This window comes from Entelurus aequoreus, linkage group LG18 (assembly GCF_033978785.1).
Source record: "Entelurus aequoreus isolate RoL-2023_Sb linkage group LG18, RoL_Eaeq_v1.1, whole genome shotgun sequence".
Lineage (NCBI taxonomy): Eukaryota > Metazoa > Chordata > Actinopteri > Syngnathiformes > Syngnathidae > Entelurus > Entelurus aequoreus.
Window position 1 is genome coordinate 27,851,402 of NC_084748.1, and position 6,168 is coordinate 27,857,569.

The window sequence follows — 6,168 nt, forward strand, 5'->3', positions numbered from 1 at the left end:
CACAGTGGTTGAAAAACACTGTACTATACTATATAATGGTGCTAGTTAGACCTCTAATGCTAGTAGCCTACAGCTAGCTTGTAAACTACAATGTTTTTCCCCCAAAATGCTACAATTTTTGTAAGTATTCTCAAGTATTCTATGTGTGAAAATGCACCTATCTGTGTTTTTTTTTTTTGGCATTTTAATACAGAACTGTGAATTCTGCCTACATTAAAGAAAAACATTTGGGGCCCATGTATTTAATACATGAGGCCCCAAATGTTTTTCACTTGCCTTTTTCACGGCAAAGCTAAGATGTATCAAGAGTGAACGTGATGTGGAAATGTGCGCTGTCTCATGCTAACTTCATGCTTTGCGTAACACCATATCTACAGGCTGTGGATGCTTTAGCGGCACACAGAAGTGGTCGTTTGGGCTTTGCCAATATTGAATTTCAACAATGTAAAAGGATCACGGAAAGGACACAAAATTCACATTTTCACCAATACATTTAACGCTTCATATTCATATCAATGTTTCTGAGGACATCTATTCATTTATCTTGGCGGTCATTTTGCTGTCACAATGTGTTCCTGTCACTTCAGCACCAGCTTGGCAAGTCGGGAGGACAACAAGTAATTTCCTGAGTTGTAATAATACATTGAGTAATCAAACACAAGTCAAAGTCCTTATTATCCTTTTTGATATGCTGGCATGTTTACATTTGAAAAATTTCGAACTAAATATTACATCATTTTCACACAACACTGTAATCTGGCTGTGAGCAGGCTACTGTATGAACAACTACAACCACCATAATACACTTATTAAAATAACACTGGTGATGCAGTTAATTAGTGTTTTAAAGACCTGTTTTTGGATAAATATTTTTAGGACAAAATCAAAGACAATCTAAAAAAAAATGCTGTTTTCAGTACCAACTGTTGGATCGCACTAAAAATGATATCAAAATAATGCCTGGTGTTTGATGATTTTGCTTTATAATATTAAAATTTGCATCATAAACCCTCTGTTGTTTGCTTACTAACTAACAACCATTGAAATACGTTTGTATATGCAGCGGATTTATCAGTTGCTAACTGGGGTGTGTGTGTGTGTGTGTGTGTGTTCTTGTATTTCTACCCTTCTTGAGACATCAACAAGGAAAAGTACCTTCCATATGAGGACCGGTGAACAAGTTAGGACCAAAATCATGGTCCCAATACAGAAAAACATTGCATCTAATAGAGAGCCAAATACTAGAGTGTGTGAACATTGCTCCAAAGTCAGGATTATTTTGTTGATTTAATGTGCATACAAAAGTAAACATTGACACGTGCAAAGGCAGCAATGTATGATAAAACAAGACGTCGGCTAAAGAAGGACTTCCCTATTCATCCCCCCCAAAAAAACGGCCAGGTGAACAGTTGATTTGACGACTTCCGGTGCTGACGGAAGACAACCCGCGTCCTATATGTGACCATAGGATGAACAAATACACTAAGGTACTAAGACTATGGTGGCCATTAACAGTTAGCTTCTACAGCTGGGTTGCCCAAAGTGCGGCACAGGGGCCATCTGTGGTCCGTGACTCCTTTGTCATCGGCCTTAAGCACATTACAAAATATAGATACCTCATTTGCACCCCTGGTGGTGAAATCTATCAAAATTAGGGTGGTGCCAAAAAGGAGGGATTTTTCAAATTGACTGTATGTCTCTTTTAAAAGTGCTCCCCCTCTGGCCAACATATGTGGTAACAAGTGTGTGTAAGAAATTGAAATGCACCCCCTTCGGCCATAATTGATACAATAAATAAAATGAATATGCATATAGAGACATACTGTAATAACTTGAAGTAAATAATGAAGATTAAAAAACTGTTACAAACCAAAAATGAAAAAAAAAAAAAAAAGTACTAAAAGCTTAATGGGGACATCGCTCTGTTTACACATTCACCTTTAGGGGACCTCTGACAGTATGGGGACAAAAAAAAAGGTCCCCTAAAGGGAAACCTTTTTAAATGATAATCAAATCCAGTCTGAAGATGCCTAAGTGAAAAGTGAAACATTTGTTATCCTGGCATTAATAATACTGTGATTCTGTATGGTATCACTCTCCTGAAGGAATCAATAAAGTACTATCTATCTATTATCTATCTATCCATCCTTAGTTAAAACTAATATATTTTTCCAAAAACAAAATCTGGTTCAGTGTTCCTTAGGATGACATTTTCATACAGCATAATTATAAAACATTATTACCTTAAAGTATGATTCACATTCAAAAAATTTTCATCGTTCTATATATGGTAGTTGGAGTTGCAGACAACTTCATTACTGCTAAATAGCAGTTTTCAGTAATGGCACAGAAGATGCAGGATTTGCTTTAACATTTAAGTGGTGAAACTTCCTATAAGAGGACAGCTGTAGTGCTGTATTCTGAGGATCATGTCATATTTAAAATGAACTTTTTTTTTTTAAATGGTCCTCAGTAGTCACGTACAAATGTGTGTGAATTATGCAAAATTATTGAAATTTGGTCCCCATGAACCTTATTAACTATTTTTTCCCCAGGGTCCCCAGTAAGAATGATCGGCACATAACTTCATCAATCCAGAGATTTAAAGATGTATGAGCTAACTGGGCAGTGGCCATTTCACCTCATTTTTTTATGCCTCCACAACCTGTAGAAAGTGATGATCAAAAACTTGGTCCCCATTCCAAATGATAACATGTGTGTGTGTGTGTGTGTGTGTGAGTGTGTGTGTGTGTGTGTGTGTGTGTGTGTGTGTGTGTGTGTGTGTGTGTGTGTGTGTGTGTGTGTGTGTGTGTGTGTGTGTGTGTGTGTGTGTGTGTGTGTGTGTGTGTGTGTGTGTGTGTGTGTGTGTGTGTGTGTGACAGGAAGAAAAGCTCTGACACCACCTGTTGGTTTGCATGTATACATCTCTAACATGTTTTTTTTTTAAGGGAAAACAATTAAAACCTACATTCTATTCAATATTCTACTTAGTTTTATTGTTTAACGTCTGTTAATTGATAGCAAGAATTTGAGGGGAAAAAAAACTGTCATAGAAGAGAAATAAACAGTCGCCTGACTCCCACTTCACCCTCCGTGTATCCAAGCGTGTGGAGCAGCGTGTCGTGCAGACTACCTTATCCTCTCCGTGCCGTGTTGCGTCCCAATGTGTTCATGGCCTCTGAACATCCGTGCGGTTTTGTCTTACTTCTCGCGCACACATGCTAATCGTTGCGACAGTAACGACGCACCCACAACCGCATCACATCATTGCACAAAACACCATTAACATGTGAAAAATGCATCCATTTACGCCTCTGTGTGCCCAGGGACTCTTGTTGACTCACTTCAAGCATTAGCTGCATCACTGAGGAAGCTTAAAAGTGTGATTTCCTAATCAAATATTGGCAGAGTATCAAATCAAGCACAGAAATGGACCAAACACTGGTTGACTTTCAAGTTATTTGAATTCCAACACAATGAAATTAGAAATAATGTGGGATCAAATTGTCAAATAGGTGTAAAAAGAGGTTAATCATTGTAGAATAAATCTAAAATAAAGTAAAACTGCTCTGGAGGGTGTTTTTTAGAAGGATCATCGAGTGGTATTTTATGGGTACTGAGAGTTTGTTTTAACATTATAAACTGTCATAAAAACATAAAAATGTGTCCGCCGCTGTACAATAACAATAAAATAAAACAACTGTCACATAGCGGTATTTTAAAAATGTTGTGTTTGTTATGAGTAAAGTTGTTATATTACAGCAGGGGTGTCCAAAGTGCGGCCCGGGGGCCATTTGCGGCCCGCAGCTAATTGTTTACCGGCCCGCCACACATTCTGGAAATACTATTGTAAAAATAAAAAAGGACATTAAAAAAAAGTGGAATGAGGTGAAATCTAACGAGAAAAAGTTCCAATGTTGACACAAAAGCTGCCATGCAGGCTGTTTTTTTTTTTCTTTTGTCTTTCTTTCTTTTTCTTTTTTTGCCATTGCTCAAACAAAAAAAAAAAGACAAAAAATCCATGTTATAATGAATTATTTTTAGGGCTCCAATTTCTTTAAATATTTCACTTTAAAATGTTGTATGTGGTAAATATTGCATATATTGTGTAGTAGCCATATAAAAACATCAAAGTTTTCTTTGACAAAAGCGCATAAAACAAACAAAATAATAGTTCCAGCATAAAATCGACAGATATATCTGAAGTTGATCTCGTAACTTAAGTCTTGAAAGTAAAAGAAAAATCTAATAAAAATGTTTCACTTTATGAGAGGGGCACCTTTTGGATCCCAAATATATTTAGTGATTTTTTTATTTATCTTTTCACTGTAATTACTCAAAAATATGAAATAATTAAAATCAATGGTGTCCTGCATTATTGATCTTTTAGGGCTTTAATAAATACTGCATATTTCAGTTTTACTATAAAAAAACTAAGTTGTTTTTGACAGAAAAGCCATAAACATTTTTTTTAATTTGTATTACTTTATATCAACTTGAAGTTGATATAGAGATTTACTGTATGTGTTAAATAATTTAAAAAAAACAATAATCTGATTTATTTTTAACATTTTAATGACTGAGACCCTTTATGGTCCCCGGGACCTCTAAAGGTAAAATAAATAAAAAATCCATATATTTTGTTATGGTTTGAAAATGAAAAATATCAAAATGGCCCCCACATGCTTTAATTTTTCCGTGTGCGGCCCTCAGTGGAAAAAGTTTGGACACCCCTGTGTTACAGCATACACGCATGGAAAGAAGTTGACCACTGTACTGTATATTAGAAGTACAAAAATGTAAAACTTATCTGGTAGATGTTTGTAGAAGGATGCTGTCACTTTTAACATTATTAACTGTCATTCAAGCATAGAAAAAAGTTGGCCGCTGTCTTAAAAAAAGCAAAAACAAAGCAAAACGTGGACATTACTGACTGCAATGCAAGCGTAAAAAAGTACTATACAATAAAAGTAAAATAAAACAAAACTGCTCTACTAGGTGTTTGAAGAAGGACACTTTCACCCAGTGGTATTTTTTATATTTACTGTGTGTTTGTTTTAAGTAACATTGTAACACTATTAACTGCCATATAAGCGTGAGAAGTACTGTGAAATAAAACAAAAATGAAGTAAAACTACTCTGGTGGATGTTTGCAGAAGGATACTGGCACCTACTGGCGTTTTATAGGTAATGTATGTTTTTTAAGTAACATTTTAAATGCAGTACCAGCGTAAAGGGTACTGTATATTAAAAGTAAAATAAAGATTTGCAAATCATTGTATTCTGTTTTTATTTACGATTTACACAACGTGCCAAATTCACTGGTTTGGGATTTTGTAGTATTGTAGTGAGAAGCAGTACAGTTTTTCCGTGTCAAAGGGACGATATTTATTTATGATTTTTATTCATGTTATTTGCATTCAAAGTCTTCATAAACCCTCCTGCTTTCATAAACACGCGTAAACACTGAAATGCTCTTAAACACTTATTACTTTTTGAAATGTTGCCATGAAGACTTAAATGGGTACTCAAATCTTAATGTAATCATTGGTACGGCACTGCAAAAAGTCAGTGTTCAAAAACAAGAAAAAACAAAAACAAAATTTAGGGGTATTTTATTTGAACTAAGTAAAATAATCTGCTAATAGAACAAGAAAATTCGGCTTGTCAAGACATTCCAAAACAAGTAAAATTTGCTAAACTCAATGAACCCAAAAATACCTTAAAATAAGTATATTCTCACTAACAAGTGCACTTTTCTTGGTAGAAAAAAAAAAGAGACCTTTTTGCTCAATATGTTGAAAAATATTCTTAAAATTAAGTAAATGCTAGTGCCATTATCTTGACATAATGATATGCGCTCGGCATCATGATTTTATTTTTTTCCTGCTTGAAGTAAGAAATTATTACTTTTAAAAAAGTAGTTTTATACTTGTGAGTGTTGATGACACAGCTTTGCAACAGTTGATATTCTAGTTTCAAGCATGTTTTACTCAATATAGGTCATAAAATCTCAGCTACAAGCTCTAATATCTTACTGAGATCATTTAGGACCAAAACCCTTAAAACAAGTAAAACACTCTAACATAAAATCTGCTTAGTGAGAAGAATTATTTTATCAGACAGAAAATAACCAAATATCACCCTTATTTGAGGTATTTAATATTA